General features: G+C 31.2%; 1 protein-coding gene across 2 annotated transcripts in view; it reads right to left on the reverse strand.

Moving 5' to 3' along the window:
• LOC121127151 (FMRFamide receptor) overlaps positions 1 to 16107 on the reverse strand; it is a 176322-nt gene that overhangs the window by 16227 nt on the left and 143988 nt on the right. The gene's annotated exons all lie outside the window — the stretch shown is intronic.

Genomic DNA, 16107 nt, shown 5'->3' on the forward strand with positions numbered 1-16107 from the left:
TAATTCATTTCTTTGATCTTATAATTTATATCTAGGTATATAACTTACAAATTATGTGTATGCAATATTCATAAAGCAAGTTTTCTTTTTTCAACTTTTTAGGAATAATCTTATGACATTTTTAAAAGTAAAATAAAAATATAAGGGGAACATGTCTTAAATCATAGCCTGTCTTGCAAAAAAAAAAAAAACGAAAAAAAAATTGAGTTATGGTACATATATTTTTTTTCATATATTGCTTTTCAAATTTGTCTTACTAGGAAAACCAAGTTTTGGATAGAATTATGAAAAAAATAAAAATATAATCTTTATTATTTTATTCTCGATAATGCAGAGAATATTTTAAATTAAGAATCAGCTCTGAATAAAATTCCAACATTTAAAGTTTGAAGCGAATTGTATAAAAGGAAAAACAAAACAAAAATATGATGTAATATATGTAGAGTAGAAAGTAAAATCCCAATGACGCAATATACAAATTTAACTAAGGCGGGAAATTGAAAATGAGGAAATTCAATTTTAACTTAACTTTTTTACTGAATTTCCGAAGTTTTATGAAAAGTTCCTTTTATTACGTGATATAAAAGAATGTAATTATGATTTTTCATTTTGAGAAAAAACTAATTGTAGCCCAACGAACCACTTTGGGTACTCCAAGGATCATAAACACTGTACTGACCTCCAAATCGAATCAAATAAATATCAAATCTCAGTCCTTAATTTTGTTACGAGTGGCTGAAAAAATAGAAGGTATTTTTTTACAATTTGTGGAACTATACTTTGGTATCCAAAAACAAGGAGTAAAATTGAATGTGAATTTAACACGCCTCCCTATTTTGAATAAAAAGAAAAAGAGATTAATTGCTATATCACTTTCTAGATAGTGGAATTTTCCTAAGCCAGGCTATGAAGCCGTTTGGAGACCAAAAAAAACGGTAGGGGTTGATCCCTTCTTCTTCTCTAGCTGCATTCTAATAAGCTGAGCGTCCTGGGGTTCCAATGCAATATAAAAGGGGTTATGCGAGCCATTGCATGTTTTTTAAATCTCTCATATTGGATATTAGAAACGTTTTCCAGATGAAGGTTTAGGTAGGTTCTTATCTGTTCTCTTAAGGTAATTCCACAGTATTTCATCAATTTATCTTTTCTTTTGAAGTGGGTATGGAAATTGACTCACTACTCTAAAGTGGAAGAGCCCCAAACATAAAAAAAACATATATTTCCAATAATCCAATGTTTGGGTAAGGTAGATAAAAGTTCTCCAGGTTCCATGGTATTTTTTTCCACGAATTTAAATCCCGTAATTTTATAAAATGTTTTTATCATTCTAAAAAACAATAATCTTTACTTTCCCTCAGTGTCTTGAATAATGAAAAGTTAAGAGAGATCAACAGTGTTTTAGCGTTCTATGGCAATTGGTCGAAAACATTTTTGCTAAAGAACAATTTGCCAAATTATATTTCGCCAAAGAATAATTTGCCCAATGGTCATTAAACCGAAGGAGGTGTTAAGCTTTTTGAAAAAAACTTGAAAATAACAAATATCATTAATTTCAAATTCGGCAAAATAATGCTCTTTGTATTCAATTGCAAGGCTCTATGCGAAACTGATTGAACAGGGACCAAATACCAATTTGTCCAGAGATAAGAATAATAGTTAATTCCCCCAGGCCCAGTTATAACCTGAGTGGGCCTGAAGCAAATGTGCAGGGCTGTTTGGAATTTTTTTTTTTTTTATATGTATTAAATGTTTCCTTTAAAACAACACATTTTTTTGAAAAAAAGGACAAGGCATGTTATAGTAGCACTAGACAAATCTGATCTATTTAAGCATTACCTAAATTGTTCCCGTCCAGAAAATGAATTTCGTTCAAAATTTATATAATATAAATATTTGCAGGAATGTATATTTTTTTAAGGCTTGGTTTTTGGAAAAAATGTACTGTGCTGCTTAATTTCCCCAAATAACTTTTTTTTAGGAAATGGTTAAAAAAAATTTTATCATTGTTTTCCCGTAAAAATTTGTCATCCTCACGACCAACTTTTTTGGTAAAAGCAAATTGGTTGGGGGGGGACATTTTAAAGATTCACTCATAAAAATGAATTAAACATGAGATCTAACATTTTCTGAAAAAAAATAAATCATAAAATCAATGTAAAAAAACCGTTATTCTCTATTTTTTAAATTTATATCTGCATCCCTTGAGATATTCTATTATATTATGGACAAAGCATTACAATTTAATTTCTTAGAAAGTCATTTATTTAATGACACAAGGGACTATATTGTATTAGAATATAAGAAAAGATACATTAAGATTAATGACAAGTAAAAAAATAATAAGAAAATAGACTTAATATATAGATACCGTATCTTTCTCTGTATATAGCCGTACGAACCCATAAAGTTGTACTAAAAAAGAAGACCAATTCTTTTACTGAACTCTTTTAATATAACCTTTTCTAAACAGATATTGAAAAAATTGGTTCTGAGCCTTTCTTATATTATTTAAGTATATATTTATTACTCTATTGAATAAATTTTCGTCCTTTCCTCGATGAAAATAAAATTTTGCCCTCTGAGATAATGGTAGATAATATTGCTTCCATTGATTCCTCCTCAGCAAATACAATTGAAGAAATTATAGCAAATTTGTGTGTTCAAAAGGAAGACAGAAGAAAAAATTCTAAGGAAAATAGTAAGGACTCATCAACCATTGCATGCAAGCCAAAAAAAGAAAAAAAAATAGAACTAAATCCCAATCTCCTTTTACTATGCAGACCAAGGTCTAGTTTCAAAAAACTTTTCTTCAACTTCTGGTCTCTCCCTACAGAAAGAACAAATTCCAAATAAGCTTCCAAAGAACGAATTTTACTTATTTTCAAATAAACTAATAATGTATTTTAAGAAGTAGACCAAAATCGATGATTTTTTCAAGACACCTATTTCAAGGGATCAAATTATTAAGTTTGGAATTGGTAAAATACTGTCACTCACTTAATACGAGGTGTGGAAGAGATCGACTTTCTCGACTTTACCCTAGGAAAGGTCTACTCTAGAGAAAAACGGATATTATCTGCCTCCTAGATGTGAGGTAGGTCTCCTACTCTAAAGTCTTGCACACTTAAGTGCCAGTTTTGTGTTCCAGGAGAAGGGATTGATATTGAATACCTTCTTTGTTCTCAAAGACTATCAATAACCTCAAGTTCGTAAATGAATGAATTATCTAGTTGGAGGGGGGAAGACTTGCATAAGATATTTATTTCAACAGTAAGTGGTGGTTTCTATTTAGTAAACACATTTGGATGGAATATTACATGCATTGCCTTCTTTCAAGCAATCATTAATGTCTGCAAAAATGAATTTTATACCACCATATATGAATGATAAAAAATATATTGATAAGAAGTACAACTTTTTTATAATTTTCCTTTACTTGGTTAGATGGAGGCGCACTAACTAAGTATAAGTAACCATTATAGCATTACATTTACTCCATCCAACCTAAAAATCTTTTGAGGAAATTCATTTAAAAAAAGTATATTCCTTTCTCTAGGAATAACCTGGGTGTTAACCTACAGACATTGAGCTCAAAAGAATAAATTATCACAAGCCCGTTTGTCCATGAGCTACAGCGATACCATAGTCCAACTTTTATTTTTGGTAAATTATGGGCATATCGAAATTCGCGAGGAAAATTGGAATAATCTTTTACAAAAAAAAACAAAAAAAACATATAATTTAATGGAATTGTAAATTTTTTCGATTTTTTAGTTCTTTATGTTAGTACACTCCCTACAAACATATATTTATTGTTTCAGCTATATGATATGTTTAGTCTGTTTATGAGAGGAATAACGGTTAGAAGTTTGTGTGTTTGGCGATTTTTTGCAATTGATAAAAATAGAACAAAGAATTTGCATCAAATTTTGTGTAAAAATTGAAATTAAGTGATTTGAAGCACTTTAAATATTAACAGTGGCATATAGTGAACCTTTCCTGAGTCAAAATCTTTTTCAAAAGTGGTCCAAAATCTTCTTAGATGGCCGGAAAGATGCTATGATGAGCCTTGCTCTGGACGTCAAACTTTTTTGGTCATGATACGTGTGTCAGAAAACTTTGTTTATAAACTAGTTAATTTTGACCAAAATAATTGTAGAGCGTTGTTTTGACGAAAACAACACAACAATCATGCCTCAGCCATCATATTCACCGGATCTGGCCCCATATGGCTTTTTCTTGTTCCTAAAACTGACGAGACCAATTAAAGGCAGAGATTAAAGGGATACAGGCTGAATCGCTGGAAGAACTCAAAGCTATACTGAAAAGTGCTTATGTGATGTGCTTCTAGGATTGAAAAAGCGTTCATACAAATATATATTATTTGGAAGTGTACAACAAAAATATTGATGGATAATTTAATATTTGTACTCTAAAAATAGAAATTTATTTTACTTATATTTTAACACCTCGTATCTCTTTCCTTCTCTCTCTCTTTCCCTCTTCCTCTGTGTTCGATTTTTTACCTTTGTTTTTTATATCTCTTCCCCTTGTTTCAATGCTTCAACAATTCGCAAAAATATCGGTGGAATTGGCAGTATTGAGCTGATTCCCAGAATGAATCGATTGGGATACCTCAAGAAAGGCAAATTCTTGATAATTCCGATTCATTGGTCAACCCCAAGTCTATTGTCAATTTAATTAAAAGGGCCATGAAATAAACCTACTAACGTAATTTTAACTCCTCAAAATATATCGGGATCATATGAACACGGGAATTTCTATATCCTTATTTTAATGCCAGATTAAAGTAAACCTCTTAATTTAAAATTTTTGCATGCTATATTCTTCAATAAGTATCTTTGATAAAATTTTACAGATTATAATTATTTCTTCCGTAGTGAATATCGACTTGTCCCTTTTAAATCTCTTTTTAAAAATAAAAAATAAAAACATCTTATTTCAGACTTTTACTGAAAGTATTCAAAAATCTTGACCAAATTCATTTGAAATACTCTTCTATTGAACATAGTACTTTATATAGTAAACTATTTGTTATGATGGCTTACGATTTTATTTGAATAAGTTAAAGGTAAAAGAAACTATGTTTAAAATGTATTCAGACTTGCTTAGTGTACATCGGCACAGCCTTTTTATTGGCCAAAATACTTTTTTTTATTAATTTACTTTCAATGAACCTTGAAATGAAACTTTTTAATAATTCATTTCCAAAATCTTATAAACTATTTTTAGGCGTTAATTGACTTATATGAAATTATGTAAACTTTTATTAGTTGATTGGAAAGTAGAACAAATATAAAAAATTGACTCGATTAGGGTTTGTGATTAAATAATTATATCATAAAAATTAGAGTGCAAACAAGGAGTGAGAACATTACTACCTTTTTCCAAAATCCAATTAAATAAGTTTTACACATCCAAGAAGTTTTATTTTTGTTTCTTAATGATAGTACAAATTTAAAGTTATAGGGGTTGAAAATGATATCTGATAGGTGACGTATTTTGTCGTCCATACACTGAATAAACCGAGCTTTGGTATTTTAAAACCAATTGATTTGTTCATTTTTTTTCTTTCTCTACAAATAACTTTTCATCGATAAGTTTTCGAGGAATAATTATTTTATACAAATACATTTAAAATTAAATTAACAACATATATTTTGCTATAGATGTGGACAGGGGCATTGCTAGCTTTAATTCTTTGTATTGTAAGAGACAATTATTTAGAGTTGCTATTTGTATTTCTTATATGGTTAGTAAATATTGATAGTGGTGTGTCAGTCTTAGGACTTGAACTGATTAGAATAAAAATAAATAAAGTTAATTAATATCATTAAAGATATAACTGTATCAGTTTTCGTACTGAACTAGACCGAACAGAGACTGAAATGAACGGAACTTCAGTCTACATAAGGACAGAAACAACACTAGATATTGATACTAGAATTCAAAATTAAAGTTGAAGTTCAAAACATTTCATCAATAATTTAAAATGAATTGTTGACACACAAAAATAAAAATTTATTTGTCAAAATATTAAATCAAATGCAAGGTTTGGTAGCATTTAACTGTGAATATTCCAAGTATTAAATGCAAAATAGTTTTAAAGTGAGGAAAAACTGGCTTGCAGATTCCCTCTTTTGGGAAAAAGAAAAGTTGCGAAATACGATGAAGATGGCATTGTGTTATTACAATGACTTATTAAAATATTGCTTGTGCGTTGATGACGTTATTGGCGGTAGAAAACTGTAGCACAAAACTCTAACAGTGATACATCTATATCACTAAGGTAAATCCCCTTACCGCAATTAGCTTACAGTCCTTATATGTACGGGAGATCGAGGAAGTTGGTTTTCATCGATTTTTCAATTATTTTTCTTATAGTAGTAGTAACACCCGGCATTACTTGGACTTATTAGGGGTAGACGAACAGCCAAACCTTGGTGTAATAACATAGAAGATCGTAGTTGGTACTTGAATGTAGATGTGTTTGTTTTTCATTCTTGAGGAAAAAACATATACGTATAAACTATGAAGTGTATTTGACAAGTATCAGTCCTTGTTGGACTCGGAGTAGATTGGAGGATCGACATTGGAAATTTTTTTATTTTGTTGTCTTTACTAGATACAAATTGGGATTTTATTTGCTTCCTTCATTGCATTGCTTCTGGTAAGCTGTTCTCCTCCAAAACTTCTTCAAATGGTCAAAACGACAAAATTAATTTTCGTTTTTTTCTTATATCGACAGAAAATATTATTTTCATCACTACTCATTGATATGTACACAGCACAGTCACATAGTACATCTCAATCTTATGAAAAAATAGTGTATTTTTTGGAATAGAAGGCAATGATAATAGATTCAAATAATTGGTCGGTATGTTAAAAAATCAACGTGGTGACCCTAATAATTTGAAGAATGTTTGGGAGTAGTTACTTAACCCATTACTTCTAAACCCGCCCTAAAAGTTATTTTGAAGTGTCATATTATTTCAATAAGACATTCTTTTGAACTCGAATAAGGTTATTAAAACTTTTTAATTGATATCCGCTCCGTTATATGAGGATTTCAAAGGCATATCAGGAATATTAAGGTAAATAATACCTTTGCTTAATTAGTTATTTAAGCATAATATTTGAAATATGTATATTAAATATTTTTGGTCAAATGAAATTTTATCTCAGTTGTACCCATGAATACTATTATTTTCTACCAATATTTATCAACGAACATATATTTGAGATTACAGTTTAAACAATATAAAATATGTGTTTACTTCCTTTAATAAATTTAAACGCAGGTTATATTTTCACTTTGTGTTATTTTTTTGTAAGCAGGATTAAGGAAAAAATTACGGATCCATTTTGGTATAATTTCCTAAAAAGATAATATATTTTCAATCTCGCACAAAAAGTTTAAACCGTTTAATTGACATTAACTTTCAACAAATTAAGGTATAAATAGCACTCAAATTTAATTTTGAGAAGTTAAAAATGCATAATTGACTTTGATTAAGGAACACAATTTTAGGAGGAGGGTTTTACTCTACGAGTGTCAATTCTTATTTTGTTAGGAAATTGGTGCTAAAAGTTACATGTTGCAAAAATATAAACTCAAATCTATCTGTACAAGTAGATTGTCTAATTGTTAATCATGTGTTATCACAGATGTGACCCATCAACACAATAGCAAGCTACAAAGATTTTTCCAAAATTGAATGTTGATTACATTTTTATTTTTCGACAAATTATTGTCAATTTATACTAACAAATTATTCTTATTAATCTTTTGGAGGCACTAGACTTAAAGTAGCCAAAATAGAAGAACAATAAATGGTCAGTTTAATTTTAAGGGCCATATCGAGGACAATTTTCGTCACTTAAATCAAATAAAAGTTCAAAACTATAACTAAAAAAATTGGTCATCTTGTATCATCCCACAAATTTAGAGCTAATAATTGAATCAAATATGTCTTTGAAATATTGGGCAGTATGTTTAGATACTTGAAATATAAAAATAATTTGGGATTTTCCCCATGTCTTGATGATTGTTCATGAGTAATTTTATGTAAACGTTGTTTATTTTTAGGACAAAAAGTAGCTGGGGGAGTTACTTTTTGACTTCAAACACTATCTAAATTTTCACTCTTCAATATTCAATTTCCCTCTTAAATTAATTAGAAACATTTATATTTTCATTTTATATTAGTAACATTTCTACTCTTACAATATTTAAGCTATGTAGATTTTGAATCCTCGCGCGCTTTAACATTTTAGAACCCATTTTTTTTTCTTTGAAAATGTTACAATATGTTGCATTCGAACATTTCTGTTCTTTTTGAAATATGAGTTCCATGAAAGGGCTTTCTTTTTTAATATATATGCCTGGATACCTATTTGCAATAAACATGATCAACCATAAATAAGTCCCTTTGGTTATGAATGTATCCTTTTGAAGATTATTTACTGTTTTTGATGGCGAAGATGATTACAAAAGTTGTTTTATTTCTTATACAATAAATCATCTTTTGGGATTTTGCTTTTTCTTACACAAAATGATTCAAAATCTATTTTTTTAAAGGAAGAAAAAAAACGGGGTTTGTTGCAAATATGTTACAATACGGGATTAGGAGAGGTGGGCATTCAACTATTACTATTTTTTAATCTTAAATTATAATATGTTGGGAGAAAAAGTAATTTCGTATTTTTCACTTCATATCAATGCTTAATTATAACTCTTACAATCATCCACTATAAGCCAAGTATACTGTTCTGTTCGATAGCTTGTTGCAAACGGAATCCAACTTCATAATGCCCTTCTCTTATAAGCCCTTGTCCCCTTTGGCTAAAAAACTCGGACAATCAATATTAAGAAGCCACTATTGAGGCTAAATTTGTAGCCTCAAGCGCATTAGCCATATACAAAAATATGTGCTACTCACTTGGTTCTAGGAACAGACTGTAGGGTGGGTGCATACGAACTTTCTATCAGTGCTCCCGGAGTGCTTCTGGCAAGTCAACACAGATGGCGTTGTCTTGATTATGTCTTGTTGTCCTCTATTCACAAATGCTGGCCACTTCTATTCGATTGCGAACTTCAAACAGTCGAGCTATTCTCAGTATAGGTCAGACTTTAGCAGGAAAAAAATCGCTCCAACCACTGTTGTCAACATGAACCGAAAGAGTATAGGCCCCCTATATATTATATATTTTCTTGGTGGCTTTGGACGTGTTTTTCCTTTTCAAATAGTAAAAATGCAAAAGATGGCTAATTTCCTACTTTTACACCTCCGTACTTGACGCACAATAATTCACGACTGAACAAACCAAGCGGAATATTGTTCAAAAAGGTTTGTAGTATACAATTACACCTTTACAACAGCTTATCCTAGGACCAAATGTAAGGAATATGGAATGATGTTCTTAGTTCAATAAAAGGGCGGGAAATACAAAATTACTTTTTCGCCAAACTTATGTTAAAAATTTAATCCAATTTTTATCTTAAATGTTAGCATATGTATACTAAACAAATCATTTCGGAAACCCTTCAGTCCTCACATTGAAAGAAAAACCAAAAAAAAACCCATAAAATCAAAAGGAAAACCAAGGCACAAGTATAAGCAAAACAGTTAATTGAAATCATTAAACCTCTATATTCAATTGCTAAATATACAAATAAACCCTAGTAACAGACTTTCTAGCCAAAATAATAAATAATAATTGAATGGTTAATTCAACAAATAAATTTGAATGGCATAACAGTCAGCAATTCAAATATTGAAGAAATAAAAGTTGAATTAAATCTTCAAAGCTTTATTTTTATTCTTAAAAAAGTTAATGGCTATTTTTAAATATTAAGATATTGTGGGCTTTAACAGCCTCTTTAGGATTATGTGGATCTATAAATGGCGATTTGAATTAATCCATTTGTAAAAAAAAAGTTTTTTGATCATTTTTACTTTTTTTTACAAATGGATTAATGGATATAACTATATAGAGGCTTTAATCAGCTGAAACAAAAATAAACAAGCTTTGTTTTTATCACATTTCTGAAAGTGTTAAAAATGTCGAAGCAACAAAAAAATAGGCAACACGTGTGCAATCTTCACCACACCAGTGTCAGTGCCCAGAAGACATAAGAGACCTTGGCATCTCCATCCAAACTGCCTACAATATCAAAATGTCCATTATAGCTCCACACAGCCAAGAACAACCAAAAATTATGTAGTTACAATATGACTTACTTCTGGCTTGCCACCATGTGGTCCTCTTTCAGCCCTGACTTCAACCTCATTTACTTTGCATGTTGGGGTTTTTTAGAGGAGATTTTCTGCTGCACCTCTCATCCAAATTTGGATTTCCTCAGAGCTGCCATCTTGACAGCCTGACTCAACATTGACACGGCTTTCATCGTCATGTGCTGCCAAACTGTTCTCCTGCATGTCGATGCTGTTATTGCTTGTGGACAAGGACGCATTCAATAAAACATTAGCTAAATATAGCATTTAAAATAGGAATGTTCCGATACCATCTTTTTGACGATTACAATTGAAATTATTTATCAAAGGAGTTTATGTATGTCAACTGTCAAGGAGCGCTCCGTCCCTTGATTTAATTTCATATCTGTGTGTTTAGTGATTTTAATTACGTTTCTGTTTACAAGTAAGTGATTAAAAGTGTACTGAGTGTGTTTCTATCAAAAGGCTTGGATAATCAGTGATATCCTTTACCCTTTTTTTCCCCGTCGGAATCTATTCTTGAGGATTCTGATTATCATAGAGACTTCATTTTGTTTTTTATAATCATCCTATCTTTTCTTATACATTTTGTGTTCTTCCTCCTGCTTACCCTGTTGAGAGTGTGTATTCATTTCCCCTACCTTTGAGAAATCTTCTATGGAGGAAAACGCTACAGATCGTCCCCCAGAGGATCTTGTTAAGAAATCGTATTCTCATGTCACTGCAAGAAGTGGTAACTATGATCATAAAGTTAATGAGAGCATAAATAGGAATGGGGACTTTCAATGGGAGCTTTTGTTGTTCTTATTGAGGATGGAAAGGTTTTTCCCCAAGACAGGTTAAAACATATTGATGTATATAATTTAGCTTTATTCGTTGGGTTTAAAGAACACAAACTTGCGGGCGCTAACCCAAGATTTGGTGTTCGACAGGCTTGGTTTTATTCAATTTTCCCAATTGATTTGAGAGACTGAATAGAAAATTTGTAGAGAGTGGAAAAAATGATTTTGGAAAATGCTGATGGAGGAAGAGGTATCTTTAAAATTGAAAGGCATTGATAATTTATCGGTTAATAGGAAAAAAACTTACGTATTACGTTGGTTAATACGTTTAAGCGTGTTGAAGAACTTAAAATTGTAGATTGGTGAAATTTTTTGGAGAAATAGTTAACCACTATCCGACGAAGAATCCTGAGGATAAGAGAACTGAGAAATTATTTACTCAGTACAAGAGTATTGGGAGCCCATCAAAAAGGCTTTTTGAAAAACAGGAAGATTTCAGATATGTCACGCAACATTCAATGTACGATATAATCATTGGATTGGAATAATATGTTCGGTACTATTATTATAATTGATTTCAGTAAGGCGTTTGATTCTATTCCTTCATTCTGTCAAACAATTACTGCTTACTCGTTTTTTAACCTAGTGAGGGTATTGTTATTAAATGGGACCTCTACAATCACTTTGGGTGGTCTTGAAAGTGCTCCAATTCTTCTTAAAATAAGCTGCAGACAGGTATAACCTGTGGCTCCCTTTCTTTTTATTGCTACAATTGGGAATTTGATCAGGATATTAGGCGCGAGTACTCTGGATTTGGAGTTAATTTTGGAAAGAAAAAACATATTTTAGAGATATATGCCGATGATATAACTATTCATATGGAAGGGAATGCGGAATTGCAGTTGAAGAAGAGATTGAAATTTTACTTTCGTTCTTCTCAAGGTAAAAAAATTATCAGGTTTGGAATTAAATAAAAATAAAACAGTAATCCTTCCATCGGGGGAGTGGACTTCTTGCAAGGATTCTGAAATTGAGAGGTGCTCGGTTAAGGATAAAATTAAGGTTCTTGAAATTGATTGATAAGGACATGGTGAGTCTGTTTCAAATAAAAACTATTTAGAAAGGTTTATAAACCTTAGGATAGCTGAATGTAGGAGATTGAACTTGCAGACACGTGTCGACTTGTACAACGTAAAGTTGGTTCCTTTAGTACTTTATTTAGCTACTGCGTTGCCAAGAAAGGTCAATTGGGCGATCGAAACTGAAAAAGGTGGCTACAGAAGCTATTTCACTGATGTTATATTCAGTCGCTAAAAATGCCAAGGAGACAACTTGGGGAGGGGTAGTTCATTTAGGTCATGATCTGTCTAAAATATACATAAAGATTATAATTGATGAATCCTGTAATTCAGAAAAAGAATGGTGTTCTGTCATTTCTCAATCTAAAATCTTTGAATACATTATGGTAGGAACAGATTTATCTCATTCTCTTCTGTTCGATATATCGCCTTCCTGGGCTGCCTTCCAAAGAATTTTGTGGAAAGCTTCTTTGACTTATGACTCGGCTTCTACTGTAGACATTAATTGTCAGTTTTCAAAAAAGAAAGCGTTCTGTGGACCTTTTGATAGCCCAATTAGTCTCAAGATTGAGGCTCTTCAGATATTACTTCAGACTTCCTTAGAACATAATCCAAAGGAAATTTGTCAAACATATATTGATTTTCTTGACCTGCCGCAAAAGTGGGAAAAGTTAATAATGGAGTCCCTCACTGTTGTCAATGACTGTTCCAAATTTTGACGGGCTGTATTTACTTAAACTCTCCCTGTAAGCGCTGGGAAAAGAATTCTAACTCAGTCCTCCATACATTCGCAATATGCCTGTATTATCTGTTCTTCGATTTGAATATTGATCTTTTTAATTTGAGTGACTACCTTCCCCAATACTCGTTTGCCTACATTCTTTTTTGGAATGCCCAAAGGGCAGGAAAAGACGACCCTAGAAACTAGGGATGTCTTCTTTGCTTTAGTTAGCACTGAACCATATATTGCTAGCTGCCTCACTTGTGAGTGGTGTCCAATAAGCTTTCACTGTCTGAGGAAAATTTTCATTGCATTTGCAGCAAGATACGTAGCATTTTCCTTAAGAATCCCCCGTTACGACGATAGAGAATGGAAATACGCTGCAGACATTGTTCTATTTTCCACACAATGGGCATGCAAGTTCTACTCAACCCTTAAATGATTAGTAAAAAGATACCTGATGATGAGGACAAGAAAATTGTTGTTTGTTTGTCTGTTTTAATTTTATCCTTTTCATATTTTATGTTCTCATATTTTGTAGTAATACACATTAGTATAATTAAATATAGTCTGTAAAAAACATAAGATGTTAATATTGAGGGGTTGGGATTTGATCTAGGGCGTTAATTTTAAACTATAATGTTTATTTATGATTAATTTTATCACAATCCCTCTTGATGTATAAAAAAAAAATAGAGGGTTGGGTATTAAAAGATGGACTGCTAATTAATGTTATATTTTTTTATTAATATAGAAAGGTTAAGTGATTAATTTGTGAGATACTAGTTTAGACATCCTTTTTGTATTAACAAACTATAATAAACATTGTGTCATCTTATCATCATGAGTGAGCAAATGTCAGTTGGCAGGGCATCTCAGATCTCCTAGATGCTGAAATTAAGGTGCAAGGGCTTACTTCATGGTGAAACTGAACAGATTAAGTATAAAATCAAATGTTGTTGTCCATGGACAGTACTTTTAGGTAATGTTAGAGCTTAGAAAGATAAACACACTAGATTTAAAAAAGATATATGTATAAATATGTCTGGATACTTCTGCCTATCCCGGTACTCTCCGTTACCTGGACGAACAATCCTTAAAAATGGCCAAAATATAAAGTTCTTTTGGAAAATTTCTCTTTATTTTACGCTTAATTTTTAATTTTCTAATAAAATAATGAATAAATAATCAATGTAAGGTTGCTTGAAAAGGATTTAATATTTAATACAAGTAAGTCAATTATTTCACTTATTGGAATAGGTAATTTATATTTTAGAGGCAGGAAAGTTAACTTCAAACTAAATATGTTTCACATCTAATGTATTTCATTAGTATTTATTGATTAGATGTAAGTAATCTAATCAACATATTCATATTCAATTTGTGAACTTTTCCTGCCTTTAAAATATTCTTTACTTCCTACAATTAGTCAAATAGTTGACTTAATAATATTTTTCCCTGTCTATCGTACGTGTGTACACATATACGCAAAAGATTTCACGCCATCTTACAATGCATATTTATTCAATATTTTATAAGAAAATTAAAAGTTAAAAAAAAACAATCAAAGTCGACATTTTTTTTGACGGCAATTTTTTTAAAGTTGTTTGTTAAAGTCTATTATTTAAAAAAAAAAAAAAAATTTAAAAATTCTATGATCAAATGCAATTGAAAAAAAATATGACATAAATATTAGCTTCCAAATAAGACCTTTTTTTTGCATGATTAGATCTATTTTGTATAAACTGTGTTCAAGATAACTTAATAAATATTTTATCTTTGAAATCCTGTAATGTTTTGTATCAATTATTATTTTCTTCAACATTCGTCTATACTAGGTGTCTCTAAACTACAGCCTGCAGGCCAGATCTGGCCCTCGCCGTCAATTAATTAATCCCGCCGACGGTACTTGAATATGTTAAATAAAACGTATCGAGCGCGAAACTTTGTTATAAAATGTTGTAAAATGTGGTATGTTGTACGGAAAACTAGATATCCATTGCTATGTGCCATACATTTATTATTCTTGTAGTGTATTTTATGCGTATTATCTTTTGAATACCTATAGAGTATATTTGTCTTATTATATGCATTTCAAGAAATATATATTTAGTGCACATGTAGCACCAGCAGGAGCTACATTCATTTTCTCCATCTCCGTTTGGGTATCCCTGAATCATGTATATTTCCCGTTCTTTCATTTTCGGATCCCATTTCCTTGACTCTTTATTATGGCTCCATAAAAACTGAAAAGTAGACACCGAGTGTTGGGTTTTCAATGAAGAGTGGGGAGTAAATTATTTATTTGTGGAAACAAAGGACCAGAAAGCTAGTTGCGTAATATGTAAAAAAAGTGTTGCAGTTTTGAAAGAGTAACATCTCCGTCGTAGCAATGAAGAAAAACATCCACCAAAAGTTTTCTGGAATTCTAAGATTATGATTCCATGAAATGTGGTTTGGAAACTCAAAGAAACTTCTTCACGAGAAAGTTTGCTGAAAATGAATCTATCACTGTTACAAGTTGCAAAACAGAATGATTATGCAGCCCAGGCTCGTCATTCTTTCATTTATCAGGCCCGCAGTAAAAATAAGTTTCGTGACCCCTGGTCTATACAGTTCTTTCGGTGTCTGCTTTTTATATCAAATATTTTTTCAACAAGGCTCCGTATAGAGAAGTTTTATACATCGAAATTTAATTGGGCGTGCTTATTTTCAACTAGGATCGTTTCAGCGAGGTTTTAATAATTTATATTATAATGACGAGAACATAACAATACAAACGATGAATAATGCCAACATTTCATAGGAAACTTCAAAATTATATATCTATCTATTTTTAATTTTGTCATCGGTTTTATCAATCTTCATAATCTACTCCATGTTTCAGAAGTCAAGGAATGAATGTTTCAAATAATAAAATGAAGGACATTTGTTCCGGGAGTAGGTCCGCACTTCTCATTCAAAAAGTCTGAAAACTTGTTCACATATCTATTTCAAGGAATTAGAATCTGAAGTCCATCTCATTTTGGTCTTCATCTCTCCATTCCATTTTACAATCACAATGTCTTCATTTTACTAAAGGGAGTGAAAAATTCAAATCACTTTAGGTTCTTCGACGTCGTAGTGAAGCATATGAATCAAAAACCCCGAAAAGGACTACTTCCAGTTTCCCATGTGACTCGTGGGGTGTCTGCAGTGGGTAAGCTGAAGGGCTGTATCCCTCCAAAACGATTTTTTTTTTTAATTTTTCAAAAAAAATAATTTTT

The sequence above is a fragment of the Lepeophtheirus salmonis genome, chromosome 1 (genome assembly GCF_016086655.4).
Source record: "Lepeophtheirus salmonis chromosome 1, UVic_Lsal_1.4, whole genome shotgun sequence".
In the NCBI taxonomy this organism is placed as follows: domain Eukaryota; kingdom Metazoa; phylum Arthropoda; class Copepoda; order Siphonostomatoida; family Caligidae; genus Lepeophtheirus; species Lepeophtheirus salmonis.